Raw genomic sequence first — 18,246 nt, forward strand, 5'->3', positions numbered from 1 at the left:
AAAGTTCTGCTGAGGTATGGTCTCATGGAGAAGAAAGAAGTCATATGAGAATGGTTGCTTCCTTCCTTATTAATGCTTGATGATGTAGCACACACATTCCTGGTTGTATAAAAGAGTCCTTCAGACTTCATAGGCTTCACAGACTATGTGACACCCAACCCCTGAGCTTTCCATGATGAGTTTAACCCTAATTCTCACTCTGATCACCGGTGTGGTAGAATATAAATGTATTCTCCTGTTTTTTTTTCATGAAGGCATGTTCCACTTGAATACTTCCACACATTAATTAAATAATAACTGTTTAGCTCTGTGAAAACTACTCAATGAAAGTGCCAATTTCAATCTGTTTCACTGATTAGTCTATTTTTCTGAGGCTTCATATTAGAATGTATATCTGAGGGGATGACTCCAAGCTGTAGGATAATAAACTCATTTCATCAGAAAATAGGTTTTAAAATTGTATTTTGCACCACAGTTTCAGCCTTTTCAGGTCAGTGAACACAACAATGAAAATCCATGAGAATACACTTTTTGAATAAAGCCACTTTAAAGTTGTGTGCTTGGAATATTCCGAGGCCAATCCCGTGCAGTAATTGTTTCCCGAGGGATTTGGTAATTAGTTTTCTATATGATGGATTTCAGCCTGAATGCTTTTCCTCTCTGAAAAGACAGCTTTGAGGTGAAACCTGACTTCTGTCCACTCGTCATGTGAGCACACGTATCACTTGCTGGTGCTCTCACAGTGATCAAGAAATGGCTGATTATATGCTGCATTTAGAAACTGTAAGCTAAGCATGATCTTTCCTCAAGGTACTTACAAGTAGCTGCCTTTTAAAAGTGCTTTGGTGACATCAGTATGATTTGCAGAGACAAAGCATTTTGCCAGCTTATACACAAGTAATGCACAAAGCCTCATCTTGAAGAGAGTCATAAATGACTCAATCCTCCTGTTGGGTTTGGTTTTTTTTTTCCCCCTTCAAAATAAAAAGAAAAAATCCTTTCTAAATCATTATTAGGTCAGAAATGACTACAAATGAAATGAAAAAGACAATGTGCCTTTGTTTTTAGCCTATTGTATACATTTTTTGTTAGGGGCTGACATATTGCTTTAGGCATAAAGCTGCATTTTACTGGTGCCTTGTGACTGAGCAGATGTTCTGTCATTCTGCAAAACAATAGCAACATAACAAAATTTAGACATAACTGCCATATATATGCTTATTCCTAGTGGGTCCTCTCCTTTGAGATAACATTTATGGTTAATTTTCCTCCACATATGCTCTTAGCTCCTTTTTAAAAGCATTTGGCAGCTGCTTTTGCTTCTTCTCTTCACATTTATCTATCATTCATATATTACAGTATAAATAAGCAAGATGATCTTATTTGTCTTCAATTTTTCCAGACATTTTATTTGGTTTGTTCTTTCTTTGTCTCCATTTCACAGAAATCCAAGAAATCTTAATGCATTATCCCTGTCTAGTTTCTTCAGAAAGTAGTACAACTCAAGAGGGGTAGCACTCAACTCTTAAATCCCTATTTTAGCTACAGAAAATAGACATTAAACCTTCTGCAGCACCTGATGCCTCCAGAAGGTTTCCTTCTGCTGTATTTACTCAGATCCTTACAACCACCTTTGCATAACACATTTTGCTTTACAAGTCACCTGCACAGTATTAGAATAATTTCACTGAACAGCTATAAATAATTTATGCAAGACAGTTATGGCCTGACAATGGGGTTAGAATTTTATTCACGTCTCTCCAGACTAGATCTTTTCCAGCTAGGGAATTGGACCAGTGTTGGTAGATTCCTTTGTTTCATGTTTTTCTCTCTAGCCTAAGTACCTCACATATACTTACACTGATACTTGTATTTCTTGTCCATGCCAATGCTCCTGGTAGATATACATGTATAAACTGAAGAACGAAGGCTGTCTTCAAGCACATGGAAATGTGCCGAGTCCAAGTCTTGGGTTACACATACCCACAAAGCGCAGATGGACACCCTGCTTTCCTTCTCCACCCCAGTATATCTTGACTGGAGCTATGCACAGCATTTTGAAAGGTCTTTCTCCTATTTATTTATTTAGTTTATTTATTTAGTTAGCTAGTTAGTTAGTGTTTCCATTTCCTCTGGTTTGTTCTACCACTCGGTTTTCCAGGTTGGCTGGGAGCACTGCCAATCCCGAAATGGCCCATGCCTACAACAACCACGCCAGCTCTGTAACTACACAAACACTTTTCCTTCTGTATTTGTCTGTGACACTGCAGCTCCACTGCACTGTGGCACTGTAACTGTCTTTTGGATAAATTTGACAAGTTTCTGGTCAGATTGTATTGCAGAGATGATGCAGACCAGAATCTGAATTACTCTAAATACTTTAACTCTTACCCAAATATTGAAGCAGCTGCCACCCCCTCCCAAAGCCCCACTTGCTCCAGGTTCCAGAAGTGCGGGGCTATAGTGCTTAATGTGGAGGGCAGTCCATGACTCTGGGGCTGTTCCTCACCTACTCCGCAGTGGCAAAGGCTCAGCAGAACAGGTTCACATAGAACAACAGGCTCACAATATCCAACAGCAGAAGGAACACAGTGACATCAAGTTTCTTTAGGATCACTACATGTTGTAGGGGGAAAGACAAACTTGCTTCTGATGTGTTTTATGTACTGTTTTTAATTTTCTGCTTCATTCTAGAATTCTTTTGTTCTAACTACTTTAATTATTTGGCCAATTCTCCTCCTGTGTTTCTGAGCACCTTCAGTATAAGCTGTACATCTTTTTGGAAGGACTTGCTTTCTGCCTTTTCCCATCATTTTCAAGCCAAATAGCTACTGGAATTGATGGCTTTATTTGTTTTAGTTTGCTCTTTTCCCCCATTAAGTTACTAATTAGTCCATTCTAAAACAGCATCATAGATTTAGTTTCTTATGGTTTTAGTGGAAGTTTCTTGCAACCATTCCATTATTTTCTATGTATAACTTTTCAGACTAATTTTCTACCCCTAACTTCCCCCCCCACACACACACTCCAATCCTCTGTCCTTGAGGCTTTGTATTTGCACGAGTCTGTCTTTACCCATGAGCATCTTTTGTTCTCCTGGTTTATGCAGATAGACTCGTTACACTCTTCCTCATATTTTTATTGCCAGATGACATACCAGATACTTAAGGATCCACATTTTCATTTATCTTTGAACATTTCCCATTTCCCCTCTGTGTCCTTCCCTCTAAGCTGGCTGTTTCTCTCTGATTTCCTGGATAGTCCACTGCAGGTCCATACAGCACAGCAGAGAAACTAAAAGCAATTATTTTTCTCTTGGCTGATTACAAATGTAATAGAATTATTTCAGCATGAATCTAAGATGCTTTTTAGAGCTTCACCCTGTTACACTGCAGGATTAAGTCTTCTGTTTTTCTGGTGTTTATAGTTTCTGGTTTTCAACTGATTATTAAAGGTGAGCGTACTTCTAGAAGAGTGCTAGCACCATGATCAGCTTAATATTCATTGAGCTAAATGACACAAGCTACATATGGTCTCATATTTACTGATTGCAACGTGAAGAAACAACGGGAATGTGCACTCATGGAATCCTCTTGCTATCAGCAAAAGCTAAATAATAACAGTTTGAGAAAACTGCCATCCAAAAATGATTAATTGTGAACAATGTACAGGGAATACAAATGAAAAAAACAACTTGCTTTAGTTAATGGTTTGTTTTAACCAAGCACAACAGCGGTTTAAGGAGAATTAACAAAGCTTAATTTGACTTCACTAAGACTGTTGGGTTAACGAAGCAAACAGACACTTCTTGAGGTCTTAATCTTGGTGCTGCACTGTCACTGTTTGGTACTATGTCACAGAATCACAGAATGTTATGTGAAGCACCAAAGAAGCTCTTTCTGATCTGTTATCTACTGTGCCTAACTTAGACATAGGCCTTGGTTTAGTCCCTGCCACAGGCATGAATAGAATAGAATAGAATAGAATAGAATAGAATAGAATAGAATAGAATAGAATAGAATAGAATAGAATAGACCAAGTTGGAAGAGACCTTCAAGGTCATCACGTCCAGCCTATCATCCAACAGGACCTAATCAACTAAACTATGCAACCAAGCACCCTATCAAGTCTCCTCCTAAACACCTCCAATGACGGTGTCCCCACCACCTCCCCGGGTAGCCCAATCCAATGCACAATCACTCTTTCTGTATAGAATTTCCTCCTAACATCCAGTCTGAACTTCCCCTGGTGCAGCCTGAGACTGTGTCCTCTTGTTCTGGTACTGGCTGCCTGGGAGAAGAGACCAACCTCTGCCTGTCTACAACCCCCCTTCAGGTAGTTGTAGAGAGCAATAAGGTCACCCCTGAGTCTCCTCTCCTCCAGGCTAAGCAACCCCAGCTCCCTCAGCCTCTCCTCATAGGGCTTGCGCTCCAAACCCCTCCCCAGCTTTGTTGCCTTTCTCTGGACATGTTCCAGCAAGTCAATATCCTTCCTAAACTGAGGGGATGAATTTCACCTCTAGACAGTACATGTAGTCTGAAAACAGAGTATATGGCTACAAAGCCTGTCATGTTACATTAAGACCTTCTGCTTCGTGTTGCAGGTTTTGTTGTTGTTGTTTTTAAAGAAAAGGTAAATAATTGTAATAAAAGAGCCACGTAAACATGTAAACTGCTAATGAAGAGTGTGCAGGAGTTGATTGCAAAAGATTTGTGACCCTTCAAAACAGTTCCTCCTTGAGACGGTGGCTGTTTGATGCAACAGCTTCAGAAGGAAAGGGTTGCTGAGAGTGCCAACAAGGTGCTCAGAATGACAGTGCCACCAGCTCTTGTGATGTGGCCCCTTGCATGAGAAATGGGACCATGAAGTCTCTAGACATGCACAGAATAGATGGATGATGGTGCTGTCACCAGTGGGAGCTGCACTTAGTTTTAGTGATAATCACAATAATGCACAAGACCAGAAGGCAGGATTCTCTGCAAGGGTGAGTGGCTGGGAGATGAACACTGTCTCTTGCCACACTGAGATGGAAAGGAGCAAGGCCAGACATGGCGAGCCTTGCCTCCAGTGCTCTCACAAATGAGTCTGTTCTGCATTGCTTACACCACCATTTTTCCATACTTGGAAAGGAAGAGCATTAAGAGGGATAACATTTGCAAGGGGTTAACACAATGACCAGAAAAAATTAGGAGTCTTTTCTGAGTGACCATGGCTTGCCTCTCCTAGCACAAAGAGGACTGGAGGAATATGATTAGTGTCTATAAATGTATTTAGCCTTCCCCTTAAATGTGGAGACATCTCTTGAGAACAAAATTAGCATACAAAGGGGAGAAAACAAGCTTTTTAACTATTGGAGTTAAGGAGTTTGGGGCCAGCCCCCCCCAAGAGGAAGACAGAGACTGAAATTCTCAAGCATTTGCAAGACCTGGATGAATAACTTTGTGAGCAAAGCTGTCTGTGATGTCAATGAGCTGATGTGGTATTTCAAGAGGTTTGGGCCAGACTTCCATCCGGTGTTTCTACACTCTGCTAGTTTCTAATATTAGAAAATTGATTTGTAAAATCAAAATCAGAAACCAGAACCACTCCCATTAGCCATTAGGAGTGTTATTTCCTTGCTTGTCTGATTTCTATGTGAGAAAATTGTGTCTACATATCAAATTATGTCCATTCTTCTAGGCTAAGAGTGAAGCCTCTTAGTTGTGCTTGAGGTCAAAATGTGGCTCCAAAAATGTATTAATTATTGCTGGTGCTTAACGTGGTTTACAAATGTCCTGTTTAACTAGGAGCTCATCAGGTTTTAGATTTCTAGTAATAGCCAGGAACCTTCTTTCTGATCAGACTTGTGCAGTGGAAAATAAGAAGTGCCTGCAATTAGGAAGCTGGTCGCACTCCATCAGCCCTGGAATGGCAACCTTCTGATAAGCTGCATGTTTTTATGGGTTAAGTGAGTAAACATTGGCCAGTCTAAATTGTCTGAGGAACAGAGCCAACTCTTCTCCTTGCTTTGTACTGAGACAGCAATTACCTTTTTTATTTGCTGAAGGAAACGTTCATGACATGCTCCAGTGCATGTTAATTCTGTTCCATGTTCTTGGATAATTATCTGCTTTCAAGCTCTGTCTTGGTGAAGATCATTTTCATAGTATGAAGAGTTTGACATGACATTGGAAAGACTTGTGAACAATCAAAGCCTTTCATTATTTGGCAGTGCTCAACTGACCTAGGCTTGGATTTGATGTTTCATGTTAGAACATGACAGAAGCAGTGGTCTGTTTAGTCTCTTCCCCACTGAATCCCAGCAACTGAGCACTAAAATACAACACGGAATAAAGTATGGAAAATATGGTAAGAAGATTGATAATGATGCTTGTCATCCATTTAACATATACTGATGTTGGGAGCTAAATCAGAAATTATTGTTAAAAGCTTTCATAACCCACACTTTGAAGCAATCACTGTGTCCATATGCCACCAGACTTATCTGAAATCTTCAGTATCACATTTCTACATGTGTTGTATTATTTAGGTGTCATGTATGCACGGAAAAAGACAGGATTGGAGCCTATGCTGCTATGAATCAGCAAACTGAACACTGTGGAGTTGATCCAATTTATTCCACATGAAGGGCCAGCCCAGATATTTTTATTTGTGAAAGCATGGTGCTGTAAAGAAACAGACAAATGCACTCCATGCCCTGTGAATATGGCAGAAGACAAGGCTCTCTCTTTCCAGATGCTATACTCCCATGGTTTCATTTGATGAGATACGACTGGGTGTTTTTACTAAGTCATTTTTATTTAAGAAGGGAAGAAGAGAGAAGAAGAGATACTTCTGCTAGCAGCAGCTGCCACTGAGGCTTCTTTCCAATGGCTTTTCTTTTCATTGTTGGCTTCCCATACTCTGATGTGCCACAAAGATTGAGACTGTGACACAGTGTTTTTACCAATGAATCTCTGTCCTCTCCTCACAGAACTCAGGAGCTGTTATATTTGGTTAAAACTGGTTAAAAGGTTAAAAAGATATGGAGGGAGTGGCAAGGCTGCCAGGCAGTGACACAGCAGAGAACATTATATAAGCTGTGTTTTCCTGTGAAACCAGGTTAAAATGCAAGGTGTGGGGAAACAACCAACCAGTGAAGCTTCTGGAGAGCAGGAAGAGTTGCTTTGCCTGACAGCAGCTTTGACTTTCCCCTCATGGGTTTAAATTCTGCTCAGGCTTGGAATAGGCACAGCAAGTGTAAAAAGGTCAAAGCCTCAGTCTTTTTGGATGATCAGCTGCTCCTATTGCCTTCTCAAAACCCACTAACAGGATAATTTGATCACAAAGATCAAAATCTCTGTCCTGGTGCACCAGGGAGATTGATAACTGCATTCTTCTGTACTATATATACCTATAATTCAGGGATGGTAACTGGCCCACATTTACCAAGGACGTAAAGTGGCTTTGAAAGTCTTTCTTTGTATCTCGTTCACGCTGCATAAAGGAATTGCTATTTCCAGGGAGAAGACTGAAATGCTCAGAACAGGGCTCTAGACTTGGGCTACCAGCACTTCACTGCAGAATTCACTTCAGCAGGTTCAGCACATACATCCAATGCTCATTTGTCCTGTTGTTTTACAGTTATTATTTCAGAACATTTTCTCTACAAGCGACTAAGTTCCCATTTAATCAATTAGGATAATTTCCACTGAAATCTCTTCTGAAAGTTCTGAAGTTTCTCCATTCCATTTTTCATGTCGCTAAACACTTAATTTTTTCATTTAATTACAGTTCAAATAATCACCCTCTTTTCTCCGTTGATGGGTCTAAATTAGATTCTACACTTGTACAGCTCTGTAGACCTTACCTAAATTTCAAGCAGTGTTCAGGAGGAGTAAAGAAAAGAGGTCAGCTCTACTACAGATAGGAGAGAGATCTGGACTTGAGCTGCCTTCTGTTATTGTAATGAGACCTAGTTTGGAATAGGGAAAAAACCAGCAAAATGACCTGAGAACTACCACAGGAAGACAGTGTAAAACAAAACATTCTGGATTCCCCCTTCTCAGCAAGGTGCTTTGCCCCTCATACAATCTGTATTTAATCTTTGCCAGCTCCTTTTCACTGATTACTTGTGAGCCACCTATTTGTTATGTATGTTTTTTGGCCTTCTCAGGGAATGGTGTTGTCTTTCCTGTTTACAGATGGCCATCAGTTCAGTTGAGCATGATTCTTTCCCAACTTGAGCATGATTCTTGGCCACTTCTGCTTGAATGTATTGTTGTGTTTTACAAATGAATGGAAATCTTCTTATATTGGTGGCTGCACCCTCCTGGACCCTTAGCAGCTCTACCCAAGAAAAGGTTTTCTCCTCCTTTGATTAACTTACATTGAAGGCCTGCAAGGACCATTCAACCACCTCACCTATTTCTCTTCCCCACCTTAGACCTCTGAAGCAAAAAGCTGACCTACTTTTTCATTTTGCTCTACCACAGGTTTCGCAAAACTTTGAATCTTTACGCAGAGGATTCTCAGTGCAAACAAGGAGGAACCAACCACAGTGATCTCACCACTGACCATCAGCAAGTTCCCCCACAGTCTGGGAACTCTATCTGAGGTTGTCAGCAATATATCGCTCTGGATGTGACATGTGGACTGGAAAAGCTTGGACATTTTAATGTGCAGCTGTGCTATTGAGGGAGCATTTAGATTGCTCCAGGAAAGCTCATGTAACAGAATCACACGATGGTAGGGGTTGGAAGGGACTTCTGGAGATTGCTCTGATAAAGCTGGTTCACTAGAGCAGGTTGCAGTGGATCACAACCAGGTAGGTTTTGAATAGCTCCAGAGAAGGAGACTCCACAACTTCTCTGGGCAGCCTGTTCCAGGGTGTTCCAGCACCCTCAAAGAAAAGTTGTTCCTTAGGTTCAGATGGAACTTCCTGTGTTCCAGGCTGTATGGAGAGACTGCTGACCCTGGCCTCCTCTGAGTGAGAGAAGAGATACAGCTAGTGTGAAGTGCAGGCACTTTGTAGGAATGTCCTTTGCTCCCACTTAACTGGCCTGAAACTACAACAAGTACCAGTAACCACACGCATGGATAAGCTGTTGCCTGAAAAGAAAAAGCTGCAAGTGAGAGATAGAGAGGTTTAGAACTGACAGCAAACCCTGAACCCAGAGCAGCATTCTTTCCTGACAAGGAGCTATCATTGAAATGAAGAACAAGCTGTGGCATGTCTCACTTACATACCAACTCAGGAACAGCCTTGCTTGCTGTACATTCAACCCCACAAGGGCTCATGTATTTACATGCAGCTCTGGAAAGTACAATTATTTGTGATGACAAAGAATGAGCTAAGCAAACAAAGACAGACTCCTGTGCACTTGTCTCTTCATCCTACACATGAGCAATCACATTACACAGCCCTGATTCTGCCTTGGGCATTTTCCCAACAATGAATCAGGCAAAAGAGGGCAGAGATGGCATAAAGAGACCATGAAGAATGTACAAGTCTAGTATACCTCAGCTGCATCACTGCTTCCTCACCTTCCCAATAGATCAGGCATGGCTGTGCTGAAGCCTGAGTGTTGGCTACCCTGGCAGCAGCACACACACCAGCACTGATTGTAAGCAAACTGGAAAGTATCTGGAGACCCTGAAGAAACACTGGAATCACTACTATATCTGGAGGAGTCATTTGGTCCAGGTCTTTTAAGTATTTCTGAGCTATATTTAGCTGCTGAAACATAACCTGAAGTATAGCAAAACCCCTGCTGCGTATTTGGTCATCTGATACTAATTATGCATGAACAAGAAGGAATCTATCTTTGCTTTAACTTCAAAGGCAAGGCCATGCTTCTTACTGTCAAGCAGGTAGGACTCACAGCACTACTCAGTGATTACAACTGCAGGAGCACATGCCCAGCAGGAAATGGAAGGCAGCTGGAAAGGTTCAGCAAGCACTAATGTTTCCTCTACTCTCTGTTCTCTTGCTCTCATGTAAGTTATGGGAAGAATATTGCTATTTATTCAGATTATTCAGATACTGTAAATCACTGACTACTGAATCAGTCTGCTCATCAATTTCAGTCAAAGCCACCGCAGAAAACTTTCCCTCACCAGTCCCAAGCCCTTTCTGCGTTGTTCTAGGGGTAAGCATGGATACATGGTCACCAACACACACAAGCATACAAAAGAGAAGGATTCCACAAGACTGATTAGTCAGCAAAGCAGGCAAAAAGCAATTGTGGAAATCATAGTACAATCTACCTCCACCATAAAACCTCTATGTTGTGTTTGCTGTCACCTTCCCCAGAGCTTTACCTGGGATTGTGTCTGTCTGTAAGCTCTGCAGGGACTGCCTACTCTTGTGGATTTACTACTAGGAGAGAGATTTGTTCTTAGCTAGTCCCTTAGTCCTTTTGTAATAAACATGATTAATCTTAATAATTAAAAGGATGCCCACCTTTTTTTTTTTTTGTTCATTACTGTACAGATGGTAGTTGGATGTGGTTTGGGGATTTTTTAATTTCCTTGTGCTGTGTTTTCTTTTTAAGTCTGATCTCACCACCTCTCCACTACCATGTGTGTGTACCTCAGACAAGTAAGACGCAACTGCAGTAAGGGGAAAGGTGCAGAACTGTGCCCATGTAGAATCACAGAATCAACCAGGTTGGAAAAGACCTTCAAGATCATCAAGTCCAACCCATAAAATTCTTTTAGAACCTGTAAGTAGTTACAAAAGACAAAAATAGCATGAACAATTTCCAAATGATACCTTGATCGTATTTTACAACCATTCTCATGAGGCATGGTGTGGGGTTTGATCTTCAGTTTTGCATAGAAGAGATGCAAGAAAAACAGCAGATTTTGTAAAAAACATCCAGGTGTTTTTACTTTAAAATACAAAAGTACCAGAATACAATCTTAGGGCACTTTAGGTTCATTAAAAGTAGTACAACTAGTGATTGCTCTGTCCTGGCAATTCCTGTGTCCAGAAACTCTCAAAAATGCTCCTGTTCTTTCTAGGTCCTTTTTTGGGTCCTATGGTGCCGAGCTTTTCCTGGAGCTGAGCTGCTTTTTGTTTTCCCCCCCCTCTTTTTGTTTTGTCCACTAGAAGCTGAACTTCTGTCTGGAATGTTGCAAATCACATTTCCTCTTACCCTCTTTCATGTGACACGTTTTCCTTCAGGTAGGTTGTATCCTGACTACACATACTGCAACTCTTATTGCAAATATTTAAAATGGTGGTAACCTAATTCTCATTCCCTTCAGATGGCTTTTGTTAAAAGGTACGGCAGAACGGATCCATAACGAAGGACATTCTTGTCAATTTATATTTTATAAAGGGCTTGGATTAATATGAAGCACACAGCTGAGGTATCTGTGTTTTGAAGTGCTTGAGAGACGCTTTTAATTGCTGCAATCTGTTGTGCCTCTCAGATCTATCCCGGAAGGTGTTCAGCACGGTGTGTGTTTTGCTGATGAGCCATTCTTTGTCTTGAAATGAAGAAATGTTTTGTCTTGTGTCAGATTTTGCAGCTGCTGATATTTAAATGTTTAGGAATGGAAAATGAAGGCTGGAGCACTAACAAAAGAATGAAAGCAGTTACGGCAATGGTTGTTAAACATCGTAAGGTGGTGTTTTATTACTTGAGTATTATGTTTTGTTTATCTCTCTTCTGTTCATCAGCCAGGAGCCCAGGATTTTTCTTTCAATAGATCCTCAAGTCTAATTCTTTCTAGATTAAGGCCAAGTTAACTGTGCTCCTGTGGTGTCTGACCATATGTTTTATATGTACTTTCTTGGATCTATAGTGGATGTCTCACATCAGTGGCCTCTATCAAAAGGTAGCATTTCTTAAGATTTCCCTGAGTGGTCTTGATACAGTGGAACATGCTGCAATAACTGATTTTCCTCTCTGATTCTTCTTAGCATTTTATCAAAAATGGGGACTGATCTCACAATGTGGGTGGAACTACCTTTGGAGCACAAAATTTTTATAAACATATTAATTGTATTAACAGTAAATCATACCTGTGTTGTCTCCACAGTAATCCAACACTGCCAGTGTACAGCAAACCAAGTCATTGTCTATTTGCTTTGCTGTTTCTATGGAAGGGGTAACTAACTTAAGGAACCATATGTTGCTATAATATTTATGAAATCACCCTTCACCCTGTTTTACTTCTCCCATGCCCTCCTGATTAGTAATACATATTTTAGATATGCACACTTGGGCTTCTCCTCAGACATTCATCCCATCTCTTTATTCTACTTCTATAAAGCTTCCCCAGGTTCTTGTCTCCATTTCCCTCTCAAATCACTCTGTGGCTATTTCTCCCCTCTTTGTCTGATCTCATATGCATACTTTATTCTGCCCACTCTCCCTGTCTTCAAAGCCTCCATCACTGCAGTGACTGTCATATCTGCTCTAAGTCCATTTATTCAGCCATGAAAGAATGGGAGTACTTGGGGTGCTGATCTAAGTTGCTGCTTTTATTAATGCTTTTGGACTACACCTCCCTTTGCATGGAGTCTTCTGAATTGAGATGTACCTGATATTTGGAGCATGATTTAATCTCATAACTCTTTGGAAGTTAGTGCAGCTTGCAAGATCAGAATCAAACCACTCTCAGGCTACTCATTTTCAAAGGCTATATTAGTGAAGAGTCTTTTTTTCCTTAATTTCTCATTTAAGCGCCAGAACAGCCAATGTAAGGTGAGGGATAATGACCTACCTCCAGAACTGTGTTTAATATTTAATAGCCCATGATCACTATTTAATTTGGACCAATCTTATACTGCATGCTGTAGAAGTCTCTCTACTGTTTCACATCTGTTAAATATTTTAGATATTTTAGCTTTATATTTATGTAGTCGAGATGGAATATAATAAAGCCTGTTAAAATCAAGAGTGCATGAGGTTATATTGGGTATTCTGAGAAAGACAGATTTAGCAACCTTAATGGAAACCATTCACCCCTCTATTGAGATGTCAGATTTGTTTCTCACAGTTCTGCACATCACGTTTAACTCAGTTCTTTCCATCAAAGGCAGCTGATGTCTTCTAGCAACACATTCAGACATGGTTTCCCTCTTAGTTCCAACTTCTCCAGAATAAATGAATACTGCAGACACAGAGGTGTGCACATGAGAAAGATCATTCCGTATGCAAAATGATGTATGTAAATAAACGTAAAGGAGCAACTTACTGTCAACATATAGTGGAATTCTCCTAACTTCCTTCTGGGCATCTCGCTAACATTTGACATTTGGGCAGCATGTTTTCATTATGGCTGAAAGCTCTTTATATGATTTTCTAAACCTGTAATGAGTTAGGAAGGTCAGGCTGGGTAACACCACAGTGATGGCATTTAACGCTTCACCTCACCTCCAGCAAACTGTCCCACAAAGTTTGAATATCATGAGGTGGATGGAGCATTGCAGCTGTGTCTCTGCAATCTGACTGCTGTCCACAGTTTTTTGCTGTCAGTATTTTCTCTAAAATGGAAGCTTTCCTCCTGAAGAATGACTCCTACCCTCAAGCAGAACACCTCTCTTTAGCAAAGGCCAACCACCCCTAAGGTACACCAGGTAGGCTTAGATAACTGTAGACAAAAGATGATGTTTGCATGGTTACAATTGTGGGCATTATATTGTCAGGAAGCAACTGAGAAATGCAGACCCAGCCAATAAAAACCCAGTAACAAATCCTGCTGTCATTCCTTGCTAACTTACTTTAAAGTGATCTCACCAGACAGTGATACTACTGCACTTTATGCAAGTCCTGATAAACTGGATTATATAAACTTGGAACCTGAGCAATGTTATAGTAAATATCATCCATAGACCCGTATCAAGCAAGAATCCATTAAAAGAAAGAAAGAGACATATACTTTTCCCCATCATTTACATTCTTAATCTTTAAACCAAACTTTTGCTCTGTTTGTGCAATTAAGCCCATTATTTCACTGGCTGTGCACAGCTCTTGAAGGATTTAGTCAAGGTTTTCAGTAATTCTGAAACATACTGTGCATATTTGTCTAAAAATGTGCCCTAGTTGTAGAGCCTGGACAGGTAAGAGAGTTAATGAGAAAACAAAAAAGTGAACGTTAAGGAAGAAGTGCTCCCTGGGGACAATAACACAAAGCAAAAGATACATTATTGCTCACTGAATTACCTGCACAAGCATTTGCTTTCTTATTACAGCATTAATCTTTGATTGTGTGACACAGGAGTCAGTAGTGTTAGTCCTTTACCTTGTTCTGCAAGAAAGCAGAGACCTGCAAAAGACAACTGCTCCTGCCCCCAGCATCTGACAGCAGCAGTACTCCTGGTTCGGGTCAAGAGAATGCTGCTGGTAGGGAGAAGAGGATTTGTTTCCCTCTCTCTTACCTAATCAGACAATTCAGAGAAATTAATTGGGACTCTCTCTAATGTCCTGAAATTTCTTCTCTCCTCTTCCATCCCATAAACCCAGGACCATGTTAGCTAACTTTGGCTATGGCCCAGTCCTCGATTGCTACAGACCAAGCTCTTGGATTCTTTTTCCACTCATATCAAGCTTTATAAGGCACTCTCCACCTCCATGCTACTGCAGGAGGAAGGGCTAGAATCAGAAACTGTGGCCAGCATGTCAAAGGATGGCCCTTCTATTCTGCTCTGATGAAACCTCACCTGGAATACCGTGTCCAGCTCTGGTCCTCAGCCCAAGAAGGACAGGAACCTGCTGAAGCAGGTCCACAAGGCCATAAAATTGATCATAGGACTGGAGACCACTTCTGTGAAGGAAGGCTGAGAGAGTTGGTGTGGTCCAGACTGGATAAGAGAAGGCTCCAGAGAGATTTTATCATGCCTTTTCAGTGATTAAAGGGGCCTATAAGAAAGATTGGGACAGACTTCGTAGCAGGGCCTGTTACAACTGGACAGGAGATGATGGATCAAAACTGAAAGAAGGAAGATTCAGACTAGGTAAAATGAAAGAATTTTTCACAATGAGGGTGGTGAGACACTGGCCCAAGCTCCCCAGAGAGGGGGCAGAAGCCCCATCCCTGGAAACATTCATGGTCAGGTTGGATGGTGGTCTGAGCAACGTGATTTATTTGAAGATGTCCCTGCTATTGCAGGGAGGTTGGACTAGATGGCCTTTAAAAGTCCCTTCCAAGCCAAACTATTCTATGATTCTCTGAGGTAAACACAGAATTACACGGGCACACCAGCAAAATACCTCCCAGACACAACCTAACATTGCTGCCTGGCAGTGAAAAGCCACCTTTGTTGGCCTAGGTTTTGGTCTGAAGCAGAGAACAAGAGAAATATTTTGAGTTTTGAAGGTGTTAAGTACAAACCTGAGATAAACAGCATCTGTACTTCATAAAATAATAATTCCACTAAACTATTCAAGCTTAGAAGCCTGCTGGACACAAAGCACAGCACCACACAACGTGACCTTCCACAAGAGAACTGTCACCTCTTGATTTATACCTGCAATATCGCATCTTTCCTACATGAATTTCAATGGCTATGATAATGTATTACAAGTCCTCAGAGCCAAAGTGAACTGCTGGAGAGGTGGCTCAGGATGAAAATGACCAGCATGACATAAAAAGGGTCATAAAGGTTGAGACTAGGAGTTCAGCTAGTTGAGCAGTCCTCACCTGAAATGACACAAACCTGACATCACTCCTTGGCACTGCAGGCAAAATGTGGTTCATCATCCCAATGACAACAGGCAAAGACCTTCATTCAATCCTTGAGTCTAGCAGCAAAAGTTAAAACTGTAGTGTGGTGTTGCAGGACAAAGGATAGACTGGGGGGTGTAACAGAGCTTCAGGAGGCTCTAGCTAGGGGCTACAGAGCTCCCTGAAGCTTCAGGGGTATGACATTAGGGGTTTGGAAGGCTGTGCCTAGAGTATTGGTTCCCCTTCATTAACCTACTGCTCTCCTATCAGGGATTCCTTCCCACTTGGGGACCATAAGACCAGAATGGACTGTACATTGTGGGTGGTGCTGAAGAGCCTGATGGAGCTGCAGGTTGGACTCCAACACTTTTGATATGTTTTTGAATAATATAGAAGCCCTGATGTGAAAATGTGCACCTGTATCTGTCAAACCACATTGCTGCATCTTTTAGTCTTCATGTGGCCACTACTCTGAGAGAAAGGTTTGGCATGACAGCTGGAAGCTTCCTCTCTTGCAGGCACATCTGCTCAGAGCTCCAGGTGGGCTGATGTCTGAGGGCGAGCTGGCTGTGCCCATGCTGGGACTTGCTTGTTGGAGTATGGTCTGTGCAGGGCAGCAACAGTGGAGACACTCCAACACTTGGCTATCAATACACCAGACACACCACGGGTACCTCCTACATTGCTCTTCACAATCATTAAGGATCGTTGCTTCATATTTGGTCCTGCTGACCCTGCAAAAAACTCCCACCCAAGAGTGTGTCAGCACACACTGAGAGAGCAGGAGGGTACCTTGGATGTGCCCGAGTCCTGCCTGCACAGTGCACAGTTGGGAGTGGGAGGAAATGCAATGAAAACTGTCCATTTGTAATCCTTGATAGTTCACATTGAGAAAAAAAACCATGGGAGTACAGGAAATGCCTGACTGATAGTGTAAGCACTCATGTAAATTTGTGCAGGCTGGCAGGCTGATTTTCATCAGGCTGGCTATATTCTTTGAAGATATGTCACTTCCCTGGATGTGTGCAGCTGTGTGTTTGAAGCTCACACTGGTTGGACAAAATGATTTGTTCATGATCTTGATGTTAGCCCTTTCAGGGGAAAAAAATTCCAGCACTTCAAGCTTTTGTGAGTCTGAAAGGCTCATTCAGTTTTTAAGGATCTGCCTTAGCTTTTTTTATTACGGTTATTTCTTTGAAGCCTGAACAGGCAATTTGATGAATGAGAGAGAGGGTGGGAGAGAAAGCACACAAATAATATATTGTGTACAGTTTTGCCAATTACCATGGAACAGTCCTCAACCAATTGAGAAGGTGGAATATTTTTTATATACTATTACATGGACTTATAGTTTCATAGTTTCATTCAGGGTTGGAAGGGACCACAAGGATCATCTAGTTCCAACCCCCCTGCCATGGGCAGGGACACCCTACACTAGATCAGGCTGGACAGAGCCTCATCCAGCCTGCTCTTAAACACCCCAGGGACGGGGCCTCGACCACCTCCCTGGACAACACATTCCAGGGTCTCACCACTCTCATGGTGAAGAACCTCCTCCTCACATCCAGCCTGAATCTCCCCACCTCCAGCTTCATTCCATTCCCCCTAGTCCTATCACTACCTGAGATCCTGAGAAGTCCTTCCCCAGCCTTCCTGTAGGCCCCCTTCAGATCCTGGAAGGCCACAATTAGGTCACCTCGGAGCCTTCTCTTCTGCAGACTGAACAGCCCCAACTTCTTCAGTCTGTCCTCATAGGAGAGGTGCTCCAGCCCTCTGATCATCCTTGTGGCCCTTCTCTGGACACGTTCCAGCACCTCCACATCCCACATCTTCTTGTTCCTTTCCTCTTCCCTTATTATTACTCAATGCAGTGCCACCAGATTTTATTTTTAGGAACTGATCCTGATGTTCTTGCTTACACAGATCAGTGGACTCCTTAAGTAGCTTCAGGAAACCAAAGCCCCAGTGCGTTAAAAGCAAAGCACTGGATTCCTGAGCTGGATGGAGACACACTGCATGCAAGGCTGTTATGCAAAGATGATGAATTTCTCACCCCTGCTTTTTCTGTGCATACGTTTACAATTTCAACCCCCTGCATATGCAAACGTTGGATTTCCTCCCTTGCAACTGGACAAACACGCAGGCATTTTAATAGCAAGGTGGTGGTTTTGGAGTGGCATCACTAGCTGCCAACCCCATCCTGGGAAAGGTGGTTGGGAAGTTCTATACAGAGAGAGTGATTGCCCATTGGAATGGGCTGCCCAGGGAGGTGGTGGAGTCACCATCATTAGAGGTGTTCAGGAGGAGACTTGATGGGGTGCTTGGTGCCATGGGTTAGTTGTTTAGGTGGGCTGGATTGGTTGATGGGTTGGACACGATGATCTTGAAGGTCTCTTCCAACCTGTTTTTTATTATTATTATTATTATTATTATTATTATTAAGCATGAAACATCCCATCAGCTGCCCATGGGGAGCCCAGAACAAGTCTGATTTAGCTGCTTCTCCATTTGACTCCCTTTGACGTAAAATTGAGGGAATTTTTCTTTCTACAGTGAGAGGCTAAGATAGAAGCAAGACACAGT

At 41.8% G+C, this 18,246-nt stretch overlaps 1 protein-coding gene across 3 annotated transcripts in view; it reads right to left on the minus strand.

The window, feature by feature from the left end:
* Positions 1–18,246, minus strand: part of LOC137444557 (glypican-5-like) — a 449,156-nt gene that overhangs the window by 105,973 nt on the left and 324,937 nt on the right. The window lies entirely within an intron of this gene.

This window comes from Melanerpes formicivorus, unplaced genomic scaffold, assembly GCF_026170545.1.
Source record: "Melanerpes formicivorus ecotype bairdi unplaced genomic scaffold, bMelFor1.0.p_v2 SCAF_12, whole genome shotgun sequence".
NCBI lineage: Eukaryota > Metazoa > Chordata > Aves > Piciformes > Picidae > Melanerpes > Melanerpes formicivorus.